The sequence below is a fragment of the Lactuca virosa genome, chromosome 4, assembly GCF_052849685.1.
Source record: "Lactuca virosa cultivar CGN04683 chromosome 4, Lactuca_virosa_CGN04683_v6, whole genome shotgun sequence".
In the NCBI taxonomy this organism is placed as follows: Eukaryota; Viridiplantae; Streptophyta; class Magnoliopsida; order Asterales; family Asteraceae; genus Lactuca; species Lactuca virosa.
This window is the reverse complement of record NC_136429.1, coordinates 435118184-435140919: the sequence shown is the minus strand read 5'-3', so window position 1 is coordinate 435140919 and position 22736 is coordinate 435118184.

The window sequence follows — 22736 nt, the reverse complement described above, 5'->3', positions numbered from 1 at the left end:
CTAGACAGCATGATAGCATTTGGGTAATCGTCGACCGCCTGACTAAAAGCGCTCATTTTCTTTCCATGCGTGAAACGGCTCCAATGGAGAAATACGCACAAGTATACTTGGATGAAATTGTTGCAAGACATGGTGTGCCACTAAAGATCATTTCTGATCGTGATACTTGCTTCACATCTCACTTTTGGGCGAGTATGCAAGGAGAATTGAGATCTCGAGTTGCTCTCAGCACAACTTATCATCCCCAGACAGATGGTCAGACGGAGAGAACAATCCAAACAGTAGAAGATATGCTTCGTGAATGTGTCTTGGAGTTCGGTGGTAACTGGGATAAATACTTACCTCTTGTCGAATTCCCGTATAATAACAGTTACCACGCTTCAATCAAAATGCCACCATATGAGGTATTATAAGGTCGCAAATGTCGTAGTCCATTATGTTGGCGTGAAATTGGACAGAAAATCCTTGGATGCCCTGAAATGATTCAAGACACCACCGACAAGATTCAAATTGTACGAGAAAGAATGAAAGTGGCCCAGGATCGACAGAAGTCCTATACAGAAAAGAGGAGACGACCCATAGAATTCCAGGTGGGTGATTTCGTAATGCTAAAAGTATCCCCGTGGAAAGGCATTATGCGATTCCGGAAGAAAGGAAAACTAAGTCCTAGATTTGTTGGTCCTTTCAAAATCATCCAGAGAGTTGGTAAACAAGCATACCGCTTGGAATTGCCGGAAGATTTGGCAGGTATTCATGATGTGTTTCATGTGAGCTATCTGCGTAAATGTTTAAGCATGTATGATGAAGCAGTTCCATTATCCGAGGTGAAACTGGATAATAAGCTAACTTACGTAGAAGAGCCTGAAGAAATCGTAAATGAAAGAATGACTAAGTTACGTAATAAAGAAGTAGAGTTGGTGCTTGTCAAGTGGAAACACCATCGAGGCCCAAATTATACTTGGGAAAATAAGAATGAGATAAGAGCAAAATATCTCCATTTATTTTAATCGATGTAATTTCGGGGACGAAATACTCAAAATGAGGAGGTATTTGTAACATACACGTTCTGAAATAGTTTTTTAAGTAAATAATATTATGAAATATTATGTTAATTTGAATGTTGAGTTCTAACAAATGGTTTTTACTAGAAATGAAGTAAAACTATGCTTAGAATCATTCAGAAAGTATTGGAAGTCTTATGAGATTCCAATCAAATGTCAAATGGTGAAATTTAACGAAAATATAAAATTTGGAATAAGTAAAATTTTATTATTGAAAGTTATAGATAATATCGTTAGAAACATTTAGGCGAAAACCTCATCGAAATCCGAGTTATAACGAAGAAGTTATGACCATTCGAAGATCCGCGACAAAACCGACACGGCGCCGAATGACGTAAAAAGTGAGTTTTTGATAAACTACTTTTTAGCCTTATTAATCCAAATGAATGTCGTATTATTCGTTAAACCGAGAAGTTCTATAAAAAGAACGCCAAAATCTGACTTCGTATGAGGAAGTTATGGTAGTACAACGAGAATTGAAGGTCTCGTCAATAGTAGATCGAATTTTAGATCGAGTGGTTTTTAGCCGACACAACCTAAACGAGAATTGAAGGTCTCGTCAATAGTAGTACAACGGTAAAGAGACAGACGAAAACGGACGTCGGATGAAGAAGTTATGAATTTTTAACTGATTTTCCTGTCCCGGTCTGTTAAAAATAATAATATTAAAAATGAAGTCAAAATTAGCCGACGAGGTCTAAACGAAAGTCGTAGAGCATAATTTTCCCTACGCGTGCATATGAAAAAAGTCAAAAACGGAGCTCGTATGCGAAAGTTATGGATTTTAGAAGTTCGGGGCACAAAATTCAAGGAAATGACTAAAACCGAGAAGAATCGCATGGCACAGCTTCGGCCACGTCGCCCTTCTCGCATGCAGACGTGTGTCCGACCCGGAGAGCGAAGCGATGCGATGTCCAATAGCCATCCGACGCGTGTGCACCCCCGTGTCCGAAGCAGCTGCGTCATCCGAGACGCTGGACCAATCCGAAGCCGACGTGTGCCCATCTCGCATCCGAGCCTCGCCCCTTCTGCCGCGTGTTCCGAACCTCGCAGCCACCTGCCCTCTCCCTCTTGCTTCGGATCCGAGGCTGGCACCTATATAAGGGGGGCGAGACCTCCCGGGTAAATGTTAGAAAATGTCTCTTTTTCACCCCTAAACTTATATTTCTAGTATTTCAACTTCCCCCGAAGCCCCGAGATTATTTCCAACGCCCGAAACACGCCCCGAAGTTCCCGAGAAGCCCGAAAAATTTATCTTTTCGGTTTGAAGCCCAACCCTCGCAGGGCCCGGTTCTTAAGAAAAATCCCGGTTTTCAAAGAAGAAAGCTAATTGCAGTAACGAAGTGTTGCCCAAATTATTATTTTAACCCTCGGTAATTTCACGATGAGTTTAATATATAGGAACAATTGTATGTTATGTGTTATATGTGCTATGTGCTTTTCAGTGTTATTATTCCGAGTTATTTTCCCGTGTTATTTTTATCCCTGCTATTTATGATTGCAAAGCTATACCTTTGACCATGTGATCAGTGAAAGGACTTAGATTCACGGTGGTACTGGTACATAGCCTCTGGCCATGTAGAACATGTCTCCGTAAGAGAATGACTTCTATTCTATAGTATTGGCAGAAGGTTAGACAGGGATATAAACCTGAAATCTACCAAAATGTTAATCCGAAGTTGTATGTCTTCTGTGCTATTTGGGCCAAAGCTTTATTGATGTATATCAAGTATGGAAATTGTTATGTCTCATTGATTGTATATCTTTGAATCAAATCAATGATTGATATGGAAAGTTTGTCACATGATTCACATATGCCTTTGTTGTTTCTTGTTCCTCTTTGCTTCGGCCATATTGAAGTATATATATGGCATAACGTTATATTGTATCTATTATTGAACTCAGTAAGCGTGTGACAACCCGAAATTCCTATTCCATACAACCATTCACTTCAATAGAATTCAGAACTATTTCTGCTAACTTTTAAGCTTTTTGGAGTCAGTTTGAGTGTTCTAAACCTAGTACCATCAAGGTAGAAGCCTAGAAATGGGATAACTCGATGCATACCAAGCAAAATCGGGCCAAACACTCCAACATATGGAGTGTGCGGCCACACACTTGTGTGTACGGCCACACACAAGAGTGTGCAGCCACACACCCATCCCAACCGCACACTCTCCCCTATATATTCAACACTTAGTCATTTTTGAACACTTTTCCACTTCTTCAAGACTAGAACTCGAAATCCTCTCAAGTATCATCCAAATCTTCATCTTGATCTTCATAAAAGTAAGTAATTTTTCCTTTTGATTTGTTGATGCACGACCCTAGCTAGCAAAACCCTTTGCTTTTATCCATGAAAACATCCATTTTTAGTCAAGAACAACAAGAACACCAAGAACACACACTAGTTTTGGACCTTAATCACCCTTTCAAGCCTCTATAACGTGTATACAAACTTGTTATATGCTAAGAACACTTGATGATATACTAGAAAAACATGATTTTATCATCTTCATAAAGGGTGTCCGGCCGCACACATCATGGTGACCGTACACACCCTTTTTAGGTCCAAAAATGGCAATGAACTGCACATAAGGCTAAAGCATGAAGTAAGAAACCTTCCTAGATGAGTCCTAAAGCCTTAGAATACGTTTTGTCACATTTCATAGGGAGTGTGCGGCCGCACACACACCCTGGCCGCACACACACAAATATTCTGCATTTTGACCATATAGTCCCTTGTATAGCCATATACCCCTTATATACAATCATATATGGTTGTAACACTTCAAAATAAGTGTTTACTAGTCCCTAAGGTGGTTGCAATTCAATAATTAGTTGTTATAAGCACTAATTGTATTCATATATGTATCATTATATGTTAAATAGGATCCGCGTGTGTGCTCAAGTCTTCACTTGACACTTAGCATCCTATCCAGCACTTTCATCCAAACCACTCACTACAGGTAAGTTCATACCCCTTAATCAACCTTTTAAATGATTTTAAATGCTTTTATGGGGGGGAATACAAGTTGAACTATTATAGTTATTATATCAATCACATGTGATTAATAACTACCAAACAAGTGGATTTCTTACTTTTCAAACTGTGTTATCAATGAACCTCCTTCAAACTGTTTTACAAAATCTTTTACATGTCAAATACTTTTATTAAACTCTTTTAAACTTATATTCTGTTAAATGTTTATCTATATAGATATAGTTATATAAGTAGGATTGAAAGGACTTAGGACTGATAGCTCACCTTACCTCCTGTTCCTTGTTTGGTTGTGGACTTAGGGTATCGGTTGTTTGTTCGAAGGTCGTTTGAATCCTAGTTATATATTATGTATATGTATATAGATATAAAATTTCCTTTTTTCAATTCAATGCCTTTGGGTAGCAAAGGTATACAAACATGTTCATTCATACAAACAACATTTCTAGTAGACTATAATAGGTATAGTTTAGGAAGTTACTAATACTATTACTAGAACAATGAAACATACAATGAGTCAGTTCATACATGAGTCAACACATACTAGACAGAGAGAGAACATACAATACAGCGAGTACATACTATACATTACAATACAGCTAGTACATACTATACATTACAATACAGCTAGTACATACTATACATTACAATATAGCTAGTACATACTATACATTATACAAGAGAACATACTATTATGAGAAACAGAGAGAACATACATTCATACTAGACAGAGAGAGAACATACAATACAGCTAGTGCATACTATACATTATACAAGAGAACATACTATTATGAGAAACAGAGAGAACATACATACATACTAGACAGAGAGAGAACATACAATACAACTAGTACACACAATACATATACAAGAACACTACTACAGTTATGTGAGCCACGTAACGGGGCATGGCATCACCTGTCATGGCTCGTTTTGTATCCAGAATCTCCTTAAGTGGAGAGCGTTGAGTTTGTGTATAGATCTATACTGGATTGACTATCCTACACCTTGCTGCTCGCTACAGTGGGACTTGCAAGTCTACGGGTGCCAAACGTCATTCCTTCCGACGTCTTTCATCGTCGTGTTTTTAGTCGGTAGTATGGTACAAGCATATCACATGGTACTTTAAATAACAATTGGTTTAAGGTAGTTAGTACAGCAGTAGTTACTTAATACAACACTACAATACTATTTTATTTCCCCATTGCATTCACTTTGTGATCTTCACACAATGAACAATAATGTAAAAACTATATTTTTAGTTAATGATAGTCAGATTTGGGAAAATACATACTCTTACAAAAGACTTACATACAAACATTTGATGCCTTGGTAGAAGGCTACTTTTAGTAGAAAACATAGGGTTTTCTAGGAGAGTTCAAACAATTACAAACATTTACAAACTTACACATCACATACTTATAAACACTTTCATACAAACAATGACACTAAAATACTTATGATCTCACCAGCTTTAAAGCTGATAAACTCTTTCAAAATAACTTGTATTCTCAGGTCACCAGTAGACAGGTACCGGTGCCAGATTTTGAGAAGATGGAGCTCATTCAAGACTCATATGCTATTTTGATTTACATTTTTAGTGTCTATTACACTTCACAGAACACACTTGTATTAAATTATATTATTAATGCAATGGATGATGTTGTTGCTTGTTTACTACTATTCATTGTTGTGATACTATACATGACGTCCTCCACCCCCGAACGATTCCGCCGTTCCGGTTTTGGGGTGTGACAGATTGGTATCAGAGCATTGTTTATAGTGAATCGAGTATATCAACCCATAAAAGATATACGAACTATAAACACAGCGGGATTTAAAAATACTCTGATAAAGAGTTTATACTTTTAAATAATAAAATATTTAACCAAGTATACATACCTATATTCATACTAAAATCAGTGTCACTAGGGCAGAACAAAAGTATTACGATTGTTGGGCAGCACAAGTAGACTTAGAGACGTATAGTAAAATCTGGGAAGATATAGCCTGATCAACTATATTATCCGAGGAGTGACTAGCATGTGCCTAAGTATGGTTGTGAGGTTGCAACAAGTCTAAAAACTTACCAACAATACCACAATGAAAACCTTAGAAAAAAACATAAACCTAAAATACTATAGGAGTATTTTGTGTTACTATAAAACTACTTATGTTCTTAATTCTTATATCCCTTTTCTCGCATAGATAACATGGCTGGATTCCATCCCCACGGCGACTTGTACTTCCCTAACCAAGGTAATGGATGAGGGTTTGAAGCAGAGCTAGAAAATGATCACCCAATCCCTGTGGATGATCACCAGGCTGCAGGCTTTACAGATGGTTCTGACTCCGAGCCGAAAGTTAAGAACCTACCCCCGATGGCTCCTATCCCAAATCCTAACCCTCGTCCGGCCTTTCAAGCCCCGACGCCTCCGTGGGTGGAAAGCTTGGAAACATGGAGCCAAGAGCAGGATCAGCCCATGCCATTCAATGGAGACCGAAGCTTTTATGAACTGGGCGAAGGAGGCTCAGCAGACAGAGTCTTGCCAATAATGGTCCGCAGAGTTGCCCGAAACGAGATTCAGGGCAGGACAGCTCTCCATCGAATCACGGAAGTTGACGCCAATGCGAGAATGCATACCATCCGCACCATTCATCTGGAAGATGCTCGTGAGAGATCTAGGGGAGACCACGAGACCCTGCAACGAGAGCTAGCTGAAACTCGGGTTGAAGTCATAGAGCTACGAGTACGCCAAAGGGTGTATGAAAGGCACCTACTTGATGTGGAGCGTCAGCTGGCTGAACTAAGAGTTCACCCAAGGGATAACCATCACCAGTAGGAGATATTCTACCTTTCTTTCATTGGTTGAAAGAATAGTCTTCCTATCTATGCTCCAAGTAGCACTTTTCTATGTAACTAACCCTGTACTGTAAGTACTTTCTAGTAGGGCCAGTATGTCGTCCAAACTTTTTCTACTTCGGATATGATGTAAGACCTACTCCAAGGTCATTTTTCCAAACATATTACATCTTAAATATCAATGATATTGACAGTCGGCAAATTTCTGTGCCAACCCTTGTTCAAATACTTTCATTCTGCTATCGTTAGAATCCTATCTAAACACTCACTTCGTCAAATTATTGAGCTATGGTGAATTTGCTCAAGGATTTCTTCCAATTCTTGTCAAAGGTTGGATCCGGTTATCCACCAACCAATAATAGCCTAGTTCAAAATAGAAATTGTTTAGTGAACATTCTCCGAACTTACTTCAACTCTTTTCCAGTACTGCATCATAGGGATGTAGGTCAAACCATCGAGAACAGTTTAACAAAACGAAAACTTTACATTTACATTAGTGAGTATAATACAGCTAGGGCCGACCATAATCACTCACAAACTCCTTTTCTTGTCAAATAACAGAATCATGTCGTCACCTAGAGGTAATCCGCCGAACGACACAACCCAGATCCTTCATATAGACGCTGCCACCTTCCAAGCAGCGGTAACAGCTGCCGTGACAGCTGTCCTTGCACACCTCAACTCTAATAACGAAAGCAAGGCTGTAAAAGGTGTTGACAGTTCAAATTGTTGTAACCACCCAGGAAATCAACAAATGATAACTGTTACGAGCACCCAAAGCCCCAAAGCAGAGGGTAAGAAACGAAGGCGTCAAGCCTACAAGGAGCGCAAACGATCTCAAAAAGTTGCTAAACAACAGCAACAAGTGGCGACCCCTACCACTCCCACACCGTTCAGACCATATGAGGGAAAACTCCCGCAGTGTATAAAGTGTACTTTTCATCATACAGGAGTATGCAGTGATCCGTAATGTATAAATTGCCATCAAATGAGGCACATTATTGGTGTCTGTAGGGCGCTGGCAAGAACCGTCTTCCAAATCACTAACATCGGGGTCAGCCCAGCTTGCTATGGTTGTGGTGAGACCGGACACTACAAAAGGAATTGTCCAAAGGGGAAGAGCAACGCAAGCGGTCGTGTCCACATAACTCCGACTCGACACTTCACTTCCACCACCGATGCTGGGGCAAGCCCGATTTATCATTTATGCGGTGAGATAGGACATCTCAAGAAGGATTGTCCAATAACAAAGAACGCTGGCGTAGATGGGAAGATTCTAAGGATCACTGCTGAGGGGGAGACTACTCCGGACCCACGTTAAAATTCTAGGGCGGTTTCGTTATATTAGATTTATAAGCTGTTAAAAAATAGTGCAACCCGAGTCGTATCTTTTGCGAGATCCCGTCAGTCAAGGGACTATCGTGCTGCGTGTACTTGCTTTTGTAGTATACCTTGTTCGCAGAAACAGTCTTGTAAGATAAGCTAAGGTACTGAAACTCTGTTAGGTTGCACCATTATGTTTTTGTAACACCGTTATAATCTAATCTAACGCCTTTATTTCGTGTAGTCCGACAGTATCATGTAACAAGAGTTAATTCGATCCTCACAATGCCAGTCTCGTGCGAAAATCCTTTTCCCCATAGTCTCCTTTCTAGCGAAACCGTCATTCCAGAACTCCGAGATACTCATGCGAAGGGTATCTTATGTTTCGTATCCTTCCAGAAGAAACCTCCCCGAAATAACACTCGTGCAGTAAGTCAAGTTAAATCCGAAGACCCATACGGTTAATCTATCGCTGACGAATGTATACGAAAGGGTGGTATATAAAATCAAGGTTCTACAGGCTTAGAATTGATGATTCCGCTTTAATTTCTTTTTCGTTGTTGGATGTGAGCTTAGAGAAGAATCAGTTATTCGACGGTCTTTTCAATCATATTTATATACGACTCGTGTACGTGAAGCCGTGGTTGAGGAAGCAAATATGACTTCCAGAAAAGAACTTCAGGACGAAGACTGCTCCAAAATACGAGTGATCGGACTGCCATGTGAATGAACTTAGGAGACAGTCAGATGCCTTTCCCACCGATCGAGACAAGAGATTCAGATAGAACAGAAAACTCCCAGGATTTCCTCCGCAACGTCAAGTCGAATTTAGGATCGACTTAGTTCCAGGGGCTACCCAGTAGCCAAACCTCCCTATCGTCTAGCACCTGCATAGATGCAAGAACTGTCCGATCAACTTAACGAACCGCTCAGCAAGGGCTTTATAAGACCAAACTTCTCACCCTGGGGAACTCCGGTCTGGTTTGTCAAGAAGAAAGATTGATCATTTCGTATATGCATCAATTACAGGGAGCTCAACAAGCTAACCATCAAAAATCAGTCCCCTTTGTCTAGCATAGACGAATTATTTGATCAACTGTAAAAGGGCGATCTTCTTTTCAGAAGTCGATCCAAGATCCGGGTATCACCAACTACGAGTATGAAGGGAGGATGTTCCGAAGACAGCCTTCCTAACTTGTTATGGGCACTGCTAATTCATAGTGATGCCTTTCGGATTAACAAACGCACCCGCAATATTCATAGATTTAATGGATAAGGTGTGTCTTCCTTACTAGGATCAGTTCATCATCGTCTTCATCGATGATAACTTATCTACTCTCGTAGTAAGGAGGAGCATAGTCAACAGCTTCAGCAGGTCTTGGAAAACATTTCGATCAGAGAAGCTCTACGCGAAATTCTCTTAAATGCGGGTTTGGATTCGAAGGGTCAAATTCGTGTGTCACATTGTTAGTGAAGAGGGAATTCAAATAGACACTTCCAAAATCCAGGCCATTGAGAATGGTCAGATCCGAAGACACCTACATAAATTTTTAAATTTCTAGGTCTCGCAGACTACTATAGTAGGTACTTTTCAGAACTTCTCACGATTCGCGAAGCCCCTTACAACTTTGACCCAGAAGGGCGTGACCTTTGGCTGGGAAGAGAAGCAGGAGAGAGCATTCCAAACGCTAAAACGAGCCTTGTACACCACGCCAATACTATCCCATCCAAAAAGGAATAGAAGACCTTGTAGTCTATGGCGATGCGTCCAAATCCAGGGCTCAGTTGCATTTTGATGCAAAGAGGTAAGGTCATTACCTAAGCCTCCCATCAGTTGGAAACCCTCAAAGCTAGCTATGAAATACACGATATAGAGTTAGAGGACATCATTAGAGAGGATCGTTCAGATTAGTGGACGATTGAAAACCTCTAGTGACCGACAGAAAAGTTACGCAGGGCTTTTCGAGATTCTCGCTAGAATCGGCCCTGTAGCTTACAGACTCAACTTACCCCACGAACTCAGTAACGTACTTTCTACTTTCCACGTCTCGAACTTGAAATGTGTCTATCCGACGAGACTCTTGTAATCCCACTCGACGAGATCGAGATCAATGAGAGCCTCAACTTCATGGAAGAACCTGTGGAGATCATGGACCGGGAGGTCAAGCAAACGAAACAAAGCCGTATCCCGATAGTGAAGGTTCGCTGGAACGCCATGCGAGGACCTGAATTCACTTGGGAGCGAGAGCATCAAATGAAACTAAAATATCCTCATCTTTTTACTTAGTTATTTTAACTACTTAATTACTTAAACTCTAAATTTCGGGACGAAATTCCTTCTAACGGGGGGATTATGTGACAACCCGAAATTCCTATTCCATACAACCATTCACTTCAATAGAAGCCTAGAAATGGAGTCAGTTTAAGCATTTTGGAGTCAGTTTGAGTGTTCTAAACCTAGTACCATCAAGGTAGAAGCCTAGAAATGGGATAACTCGATGCATATCAAGCAAAATCGGGCCAAACACTCCAACATATGGAGTGTGCGGCCACACACTTGTGTGTACGGTCACACACAAGAGTGTGCGGCAACACACCCATCCCAACCGCACACTCTCCCCTATATATTCAACACTTAGTCATTTTTGAACACTTTTCCACTTCTTCAAGACTAGAACTCGAAATCCTCTCAAGTATCATCCAAATCTTCATCTTGATCTTCATAAAAGTAAGTAATTTTTCCTTTTGATTTGTTGATGCACGACCCAAACTAGCAAAACCCTTTGCTTTGATCCATGAAAACATCCATTTTTAGTCAAGAACACCAAGAACACCAAGAACACCAAGAACACCAAGAACACCAAGAACACCAAGAACACACACTAGTTTTGGACCTTAATCACCCTTTCAAGCCTCTATAACGTGTATACACTTATCATAACTTGTTATATGCTAAGAACACTTGATGATATACTAGAAAAACATGATTTTATCATCTTCATAAAGGGTGTCCGGCCGCACACATCATGGTGACCGCACACACCCTTTTTAGGTCCAAAAATGACAATGAACTCCACATAAGGCTAAAGCATGAAGTAAGAAACCTTCCTAGATGAGTCCTAAAGCCTTAAAATACGTTTTGGCACATTTCATAAGGAGTGTGCGGCCGCACACACACCCTGGCCGCGCACACACAAAAATTGACCATACACTCCGTTGTATAGCCATATACCCCTTATATACAATCATATATGGTTGTAACACTTCAAAATAAGTGTTTACTAGTCCTTAAGGTGGTTCCAATTCAATAATTAGTTGTTATAAGCACTAATTGTATTCATATATGTATCATTATATGTTAAATAGGATCCGCGTGTGTGCTCAAGTCTTCACTTGACACTTAGCATCCTATCCAGCACTTTCATCCAAACCACTCACTACATGTGAGCTCATACCCCTTAATCAACCTTTTAAATGATTTTAAATGCTTTTATGGGGGGGGGGAATACAAGTTGAACTATTATAGTTATTATATCAATCACATGTGATTAATAACTACCAAACAAGTGGATTTCTTACTTTTCAAACTGTGTTATCAATCAAACTACTTCAAACTGTTTTACAAACTCTTTTACATGTCAAATACTTTTATTAAACTCTTTTAAACTTATATTCTGTTAAAGGTGTATCTATATAGATATAGTTATATAAGTAGGATTGAAAGGACTTAGGACTGATAGCTCACCTTACCTCCTGTTCCTTGTTTGGTTGTGGACTTCAGGTATCGGTTGTTTGTCCGAAGGTCGTTTGAATCCTAGTTATATATTATGTATATGTATATAGATATAAAAGTTCCTTCTTTCAATTCAACGCCTTTGGGTAGCAAAGGTATACAAACATGTTCATTCATACAAACAACATTTCTAGTAAACTATAATAGGTATAGTTTAGGAAGTTACTAATACTATTACTAGAACAATCAAACATAAAATGAGTCCGTTCATACATGAGTCAACACATACTAGACAGAGAGAGAACATACAATACAGCTAGTACATACTATATGTGACATCCCCTAATTTGTCGGCCAAAAAAGACCGATTTCGTTTATGCTTTTTAAAATTTAATCAGAGTAATCCTTTTAAAAGGTGTTGCGGAATTTGTTCCCATAAAAACATGATAATTATATTATCAAATGATTTCTGAAGAAATGTATTTTATTCACTTAAACTATTGGGATGTCATCGTCAATATAGCAACATAAGCATAAAAAGAACTTACACTCACTTACACTAGTGATCTACATCTCTTTTAATCTCTCAGTGTAAAGTAACTTCGTATCGATACCTGTGATACAAACGAACTGAGTGGGTCAGGCTTGGGAGCCTGGTGAGCATATAGGGTTTTTAACCCACAATAAATAATTTATTATGCTTAAACATCAAACAATCAACCCAATTACCCAATCCCCATTATCTTATTTATTTCTTAAGGATTTACCCTAAGAATCAAATCTCACTCATTCCTAAGGATTCATCCTATGGAATAGCCACGAAGTCCATCGCTGCCCAAGGTTCATACAACAGGCACTACGTTACATAGTCGCCGGGTTTATACAATAGGCACCACGTCTCATAGTCGCTAAGGTTTATACAATAGGCACTACGTCTCATAGTCGCCAGGGTTTATACAATAGGCACTACGTCTCATAGTCGCCAGGGTTTATACAATAGGCACTACGTCTCATAGTCGCCAGGGTTTATCTAATAGGCACGAAGTCACATCGTCGCCAAGGTTTATACAACAGACACTAAGTCCATAGCTGCCAACATACTAAATCCGTAGCTACCAACGTACATCTATACTATACTAAATTCATAGCTACCAACGTACATCTATACTGTACTTTTATCCCTCATACTTTATGTACCCATGTTTTACCCAACATATTTGAAGATAAAATACATATACATTTTAAATCATTTTAAACATGTATAAAACATTCATTCAACATCCATCTCAAATAAACAAACAACATATATACACATATCACGTATTTTATATAAAATACTTCATATTTATGTGTAAGATGAAAGTGACTACACATTCACCTGATTTAATGAAAATCGGGCAGCAATTCGTTTCCTAAAACGATCGTTTCTAATAAAACAAGGAGTTTTATTGAGAAACTGGGCTCTGCGAAAGGTTGGGCTTCAAAACCGAAAAGATAAATTTTTTGGGCTTCTCGGGAATCTCGGGGCGTGTTTCGGGCTTTGGAATAAGTACCGGGGCTTCGGGGGATGTCGGGATAGTAAAAATATGGAAAAGGGGTCAAAAATGGCAAAATCTCAAAAGTAACCGGGAGGGTTCGCATGACCCTTCTATTTATAGGGTACGAGGCTCAGTCCGGCTGCGAGTTTCAGATTGGGCCTCCCTTCGGTCGAATCAGAATCCGACACGCAGCTACTGTTCATGCGAGGGAAGGCGACACGTGGCTTCGCATGACTCCCCAATTTCGGACACGTGGCACTCTTTCAACGAAGGTGACGTGGCAAAAACGTGACAATGCGAAATTTCTCGATTTTCGCGCCAAAACTTCTAAAATCCATAACATTCGCATACGAGCTCCGTTTTTGACATTCTTTATATGCACGCGTAGGTAAAATTACGCTCTACAACTTTCGTTTAGACTTCGTCGGCTAATTTTGATTTTATTTTTTATATTATTATTTTTAACAGACCGGGACAGGAAATCCGTTAAAAATTCATAATTTCTTCATCCGACGTCCGTTTTTGTCAGACTTTTTACCGTTGTGCTACTATTTACGAGACCTTCGATTATCGTTTAGGTCTTGTGGGCTAAAAATCACTCGATCTAAAATTTGAGTTTTTAGCTGTCTACTGCTAAGCTGAAACTTCGAAAAATCATAACTTCCTCATACGAAGTCAGATTTGGGCGTTCTTTTTATACTTACTCTCGGTTTAACGAACACTACAAGTTTCGTTTAGATCACTAAGGCCAAAAAGTAGTTTATCGAAAACTCACTTTTTACGACATTCGGCCCCGTGCCGGTTTGTCGCGAAACTTCGACAGGTCATAACTTCTTCGTTATAACTCGGATTTCGGCATTCTTTATATATCCGTAATCTTTGTCACGCCCACTACAAGTTTCTTAATAGATATCGGCTTTATCTAAAATTTAATTTTTGATGCTCATTTTTATTCTTAATTAATTAAGCCCTAATAATTAAGCATAAAACACATAATTCACATAATATTCACATAATTCCTTTTCATTTCTTCAAAATGAGTTACAAAGGTTAACCTATACTATAATGTCAATATAAATGCCTAGCCTAGAAACAGGGACATTACAATTCTCTACCCCTTAGGATGATTCCGTCCTCGGAATCACACATCAGCAAACAAATACGGGTAGCGACTCATCATGCCACTCTCTGTTTTTCCTCAGGTGAGATTTGGCCCGTTCGTATGTTTCCAACACACAAGCACTAAATCGACCATCTGGCGTCACAACTTCTTAGTCTTACGGTCAACGATTGCCTCAGGTTCTTCAATTAACCTCTTGTTTTCATCCAACCTTAATTCAGAAATGGGAATTATGTCGGGCACATCTCCCGCGAACTTCCTCAAATAACACACATAAAAGGTGTTATGAATACCCGCCAGTTCTTCCGGAAATTCTAGCTTGTAAGCTTCATTCCCGATCCTCTGAAGAACTTTAAATGGTCCAATAAATCATGGACTCAACTTTCCCTTTCTACCAAATCTTATAAGTCCCTTCCATGGCAAGATTTTAAGTAAAACCGAATCTCCAACTTCGAATGATATCGGTTATCTTTTCTTGTCGGCATAGCTCTTTTGACGATCTTGAGCTGCTAACATCCTTTACTTCAATTCGGCTTAAGTCAACTACTACATCGAACTTGGTTCTCTGAACCACGTAACAAACTCATCGTAGTCGGACTCAATTTGATATGACCTCTAGGGTCGGAATAACAATCATCTTCTTAGTCATTACCGAAACGAAGGTAATGAAGTACTCGAACAATAACAGAATCAATTTCTAGCTTCTTGGTAACCTTGTGACTTTCCTTGATCCAAGTATGAGTCCTGTGCTTTCGGTAGTATATGCCTCTACTACCATTCACACCTACTCATACTCATCCCAAGTATTGTCTCGCAGTTCTCCAAGTCACCATACAAGAATTTTCACATAGTCATTCAATTCATCAGATGACAAAACCACGGTTTATATTATTTCTTAAAATAATTACACAGAGGTTCGATTTTACCCTATACTACGCCTCTAGTAGGCTACACCACGAGTTATTAACTGCATTACTACTTTATGTCTTAGTTTTGGGAATATAAGGTCCTTACTCCTGATCCCTTATATTTCCATCTGCTTCATTAAGGATCATTTGGAATGCCTTTGGTTTTGGCGGTGTGTTTTTCTTTGGGCAGTCTCTAGAAATATGCCCTTCTTCGTTACATTCGTAGCACACATTTTTGTTAGATGCACATTTGTTGGCGTAATGCCCTGTCTTCCCACATTTGTAGCAAGTCATCTCCTCGCTACACTTCCCGAAGTGTTTCTTTTTACACTTCTCACACCACTTAGCTTCATCTCTTCCTCCAGATTTTGAGAATTTGCTTTCTTTGATGATCTTTGAAGATCCCTCATGCTTCCTTTTCTCTCCAACTTCAGCTCTCTCCAAACCTTTCTCTCTTATCTGAGTCTCAACATTCTTAGTAGCCCAGATGGCGGCTTTCAGAGTGACTGCTTGTTTGACTATCAGACCAAAGTCCTCTGGTAAACCGTGGGCAAACTTGTTGACCTTGGAGAGTTCAGTTGGAATTAGATATGGAATAAGGTTCATCTTTTCTGTAAAACTAGCAGCGTACTCGATGATGCTCATTCTTCCCTTCTTCAAATTCTGGAACTCATTGTTGATTTCCAGAAGGTCCTGCTCAGAGCAGTATTGCATTTTCTGTTGCACCACAAACTCTTCCCACGAAATCTTGCTAGCTTCCCCCTTGGGCATCGAATCAGCTAGTAACTTCCACCAGCTCAACACACCAGATTTCAACAGAGGAATTGCAAGTGTGGTCTTTTGTTTGTTGCTGCACTCACAGCTTTCAAACATCGTCTCCATTTCGGAGATCCAATTCATGACTTCCACCGGTGTCGGACTCCCAGATAGACACGGTGGTTTAAATGTCATGAAATCTTTGTATTTGAACCCGCGTCCATCAACTCCTCCATCCTGGTTGTTTTGTCTAACTATCGGTGGGTTGGCTTGACCAAGAGTCCCACTGTAGTTCCCTCCTACTGATTGCCCTTCATTCAATACGGGCTGTTCAACAGGTATCGTAGTTTCTTCCCTATTTTGTTGTAGTAATCGCCTGGTCTCCTCCATTTGGCGATCTAACATCATCTGCATCATTGCTTGTACCCCAGCCATCGTCATTGGCTCAGGTGCAGCTCCTACAACAGGTACTTGCTCAATTACTTGAGGTTGAGGCTGTTGATCCCTGTTTCCGTTTGCATTTGCAACTCCACTACGAGTTCTTACCATTACAATCTATATACCGAATAAAGTGAATTTAGGTCTTTACCCTCGATAGGTATTTAAATTCCCTTATCACTCCGAAACATTTACATGTTAGTTCTAATATCGTAATCGTACACTTAGAATCCTACACACATAAGGTTTCCAGATCCGGTCGACAACAGACCATAGATCCGAACAAATAATGGCATATATGGCAAACATATAGCATTTAGCACATAAAAACATTTTAGGCATCTTTCCTAAAATAAACTAGTGCTCGTGTCTAAAATATGGTAGACACTCATCTCACAATCATCACTTAGCATTCTAAGTTTAAGTTTAGAAATCCTACAATTTCTTAGTTCGCTTAAACTAATGCTCTGATACCAACTGTGACATCCCCTAATTTCTCGGCCAGAAAAGACCGATTTCGTTTATGCTTTTTAAAATAAAATAAGAGTAATCCTTTTAGAAGGTGTTGCGGAATTTGTTCCCATAAAAACATGATAATTATATTATAAAATCATTTCTGAAGAAATGTATTTTATTCACTTAAACCATTGGGATGTCATCGTCAATATAGAAACATAAGCATAAAAAGAACTTACACTCACTTACACTAGTAATCTACATCTCTTTTAATCTCTCAGTGTAAAGTAACTTCGTATCGATACCTGTGATACAAACAAACTGAGTGGGTCAGGCTTGGGAGCCTGGTGAGCATATAGGGTTTTCAACCAACAATAAATAATTTATTATGCTTAAACATCAAACAATCAACCCAATTACCCAATCCCCATTATCTTATTTATTTCTTAAGGATTTACCCTAAGAATCAAATCTCACTCATTCCTAAGGATTCATCCTAAGGAATAGGCACGAAGTCCATCGCTGCCCAAGGTTCATACAACAGGCACTACGTCCATTAGTCGCCGAGTTTATACAATAGGCACTACGTCTCATAGTCGCTAAGGTTTATACAATAGGCACTACGTCTCATAGTCACCAGAGTTTATACAATAGGCACTACGTCTCATAGTCGTCAGGGTTTATACAATAGGCACTACGTCTCATAGTCGCCAGGGTTTATACAATAGGCACTACGTCTCATAGTCGCCAGGGTTTATCTAATAGGCACGAAGTCACATCGTCGCCAAGGTTTATACAACAGGCACTAAGTCCATAGCTGCCAACATACTAAATCCGTAGCTACCAACGTACATCTATACTGTACTAAATTCATAGCTACCAACATACATCTATACTGTACTTTTATCCCTCATACTTTATCTACCCATGTTTTACCCAACATATTTGAAGATAAAATACATATACATTTTAAATCATTTTAAACATGTATAAAACATTCATTCAACATCCATCTCAAATAAACAAACAACATATATACACATATCACGTATTTTATATAAAATACTTCATATTTATGTGTAAGATGAAAGTGACTACACACTCACCTGATTTAATGAAAATCGGGCAGCAATTCGTTTCCTAAAACGATCGTTTCTAATAAAACAAGGAGTTTTATTGAGAAACCGGGCTCTGCGAAAGGTCGGGCTTCAAAACCGAAAAGATAAATTTTTCGGGCTTCTCGGGAATCTCGGGGCGTGTTTCGGGCTTTGGAATAAGTACCGGGGCTTCGGGGGATGTCGGGATCGTAAAAATATGGAAAAAGGGGTCAAAAATGGCAAAATCTCAAAAGTAACCGGGAGGGTTCGCATGACCCTTTTATTTATAGGGTCCGAAGTCGGACTGGTGGTGGGTCCGCAGGCGAGGGTGCGCAGGTGGCTGCACGTGCGAAGGCCTCAGTGGCAGCTGCTGATTGGACCGAGGTCTAGTGGTCCATCTGCGAGGCTCGGAGGCTAAGGCGGTGCGAGGCTCGGTCCAGCTGCGAGCTTCGGATTGGGCCTCCCTTCGGTCGAATCAGAATCCGACACGCAGCTACTGTTCATGCGAGGGAAGACGACACGTGGCTTCGCATGACTCACCAATTTCGGATACGTGGCACTCTTTCAGCGAAGGTGACGTGGCAAAAACGTGACTATGCGAATTTTCTCGATTTTCGCGCCAAAATTTCTAAATTCATAACTTTCGCATACGAGCTCCGTTTTTGACGTTCTTTATCTCTACAACTTTCGTTTAGACTTCGTCGGCTAACTTTGACTTTAATTTTTATATTATTATTTCTAACAGACCGGGACAGAAAATCCGGTAAAAATTCATAACTTCTTCATCCGACGTCCGTTTTTGTCAGACTTTTTACCGTTGTGCTGCTATTTACGAGACCTTCGATTCTCGTTTAGGTCGTGTCGGCTAAAATTCAATCGATCTAAAATTTGAGTTTTTAGCTGTCTACTGCTAAGCTGAAACTTCGAAAAATCATAACTTCCTCATACGAAGTCAGATTTGGGCGTTCTTTTTATACTTACTCTCGGTTTAACGAACACTACAAGTTTCGTTTAGATCACTAAGGCCAAAAAGTAGTTTATCGAAAACTCACTTTTTACGACATTCGGCCCCGTACCGGTTTGTCACGAAACTTCGACAGGTTATAACTTCTTCGTTATAACTCGGATTTCGGCATTCTTTATATATCCGTAATCCTTGTCACGACCATTACACGTTTCTTAATAGATATCGGCTTTAGCTAAAATTTAATTTTTGACGCTCATTTTTATTCTTAATTAATTAAGCCCTAATAATTAAGCATAAAACACATAATTCACATAATATTCACATAATTCTTTTTCATTTCTTCAAAATGAGTTACAAAGGTTAACCTAGACTATCATGTCAATATAAATGCCTAGCCTAGAAACACGGGCATTACACTATACATTACAATACAGCTAGTACATACTATATATTATACAAGAGAACATGCTATTATGAGAAGCAAAGAGAACATACATTCATACTACACAGAGAGAGAACATACAATACAACTAGTACATACTATACATTATACAAGAGAACATACTATTATGAGAAACAGAGAGAACATACATACATACTACACAGAGAGAGAACATACAATACAGCTAGTACACACAATACATATACAGGAACACTACTACAGTTATGTGAGCCACATAACGGGGCATGGCATCACCTGTCATGGCTCGTTTTGTATCCAGAATCTCCTTAAGTGGAGAGCGTTGATTTTGTGCATAGATCTATACTGGATTGACTATCCTACACCTTGCTGCTCGCTACAGTGGGACTTGCAAGTCTACGGGTGCCAAACGTCATTCCTTCCGACGTCTTTCATCGTCGTATTTTTAGTCGGTAGTATGGTACAGGCATATCACATGGTACTTTAAACAACAATTGGTTTAAGGTAGTTAGTAGAGCAGTAGTTACTTAATACAACACTACAATACTATTTTATTTCCCCATTGCATTCACTTTGTGATCTTCACACAATGAACAATAATGTAAAAACTATATTTTTAGTTAATGATAGTCAGATTTGGGAAAATACATACTCTTACAAACGACTTACATACACGCATTTGATGCCTTAGTAGAAGGCTACTTTTAGTAGAAAACATAGGGTTTTCTAGGAGAGTTCAAACAATTACAAACATTTACAAACATTTACAAACTTATACATCACATACTTACAAACACTTTCATACAAACAATGACACTAAAATACTTATGATCTCACCAGCTTTAAAGCTGATAAACTCTTTCAAAATAACTTGTATTCTCAGGTCACCAGTAGATAGGTACCAGTGCCAGATTTTGAGAAGATGGAGCTCGTTCAAGACTCATCTGCTATTTTGATTTACATTTTTAGTGTCTATTACACTTCACAGAACACACTTGTATTAAATTATATTATTAATTCAATGGATGATGTTGTTTCTTGTTTACTACTATTCATTGTTGTGATACTATATATGACGTCCTCCACCCCCGAACGATTCCGCCGTTCCGGTTTTGGGGTGTGACAAAGCGTCACCGCTTACCCTCTCAATGTTTAACAAATTGCAGGAGATAAGCATCCAGTATAGTTATATACTGATAGAAGATTTTTGAATAGTTTGAAACTATTGTATTTTGTACTCCCATATGTATAAAACTATAGAATCCTGGGTAGTTATGTAATATATAACACTTTGAAATAGTCGGTTTGTATCCGGTAGTTTGTAATCACTTTATCAATATAAAATATTGTTTTTTATGAATATGCATGTATCATGTTTTGGAGTAACAATTTTTAGAAATACGAAAGTGTGGGTCTTTCATTCGATCCCCAAAGCCTAGTCCGGCAAATGGTATCGCTAGCACCAAACTCCGCAACTAGCATACCAACACCGAACCAACCGGTAAGTACATCGTCATCTCTGTTTACCCCAACCACACTAGTTTAGTTGCAACAATTCACATCAATGAATACCTACTGACCACCTCCCATAAGCTCATTCACCAATGGAACACAAACAACCAACCCATTTATCAACACCAAGCAAATGGGAACACTGTTGTTCTACCAACTCCTTCTTTTCTTTCTGACTGTTAGCTCAGTTACCATAATGCACCAACAAGTTACACAAGTCATGATGCAACCAACACTATCGGGATGGAGCAACACGCCGACCCAACCATAATTGTCGATACCGACAGTGGGAAGATGTTTGTATAAATGAACATCAATCAGCAACCACCATTCAACACACCATCATTCATCTCGGCAACAACTCTTAACACATATGGTAATTTCTTTATACCCTAGAGCACTCCAACGACAAATATGAGTTATAGTCCACCCCCCCCCCCCCCGCAACATGGTATTACCTCAACACTCCATATACACAGACGCTAAAAAACACACATCAAAACACCCATGACCACCACAAACAACTCACCCTTCATACCAAAATTCCATAACTATGACATCCAAAACACATAAAGACTACCTATTCTTAAAGTGTACCACAATACAATCTATCCAGACAACCATATACGCACATACGAATGGCACTTGAAATCCCTTAAGTTAGACGAAAGATTCTGGTGCATGCACTTCCCCATGATACTGGATGGAAATGCGGGAGCATGGTTTAAAAGCCTCGCTCCAAACAACATCCATAACTTTTCGCAACTGAAAGAGCTTTTCCTAACCAACTATATGCAACCAAGAAAATACTGTTGAGATGTAAAAGAAATTATGGGATGCAAACAACAAGAAGGAGAAAACATCAGGGGATATTTCAAAAGATTCAACAAACAACACTCGATATACTAGGTCAAGATAATAAGTTGGTCACGAGAGTATTCACATATGGATTACTCCCTGGAACACTATCATGGATGTTCCTTGGGAAAAAACCAACAACGAGATAAGAACTATATGAAATGGTGGAATGATACCTAAGAAAAGAAGAAGGTACGATAACCAAAGAAGCTTGCCTACGGGCAACAAATCAATAAACAACTAGAGGAAACCATGTATGTTCCCCGAAAACCACAAAGGAATAATATGAGCAATTTTCGACAAAATAGGCAGTTCTAGTCATACACACACGATGATCGACAATACAAGTGACCAAAAGTACTACAATATTTGAAAAACTATAGTTCCAGTGAGGAAACATACACCAATTCTCGAATAAAAGTAAATACTGTGAATATCACCGGCGACAGGGATATCACACAACATACTGCATCGTTCTAAAGAAAGAAGTGGAAGAACGAATAACTAAATGGAACCTCTCGGAGATCTCCAGACGTATCAGGCCAAAAACCGATGCAACAACCCTCTAGAAAGGTCAAAACGGAAGGGCAAAATAACAAAAGAAAGGTCACAGAAATCCTAGCCATACGAACACCACAACGCTATAGAGAAAGAGTGACGACTCAGTGATTGACCATCAACAAA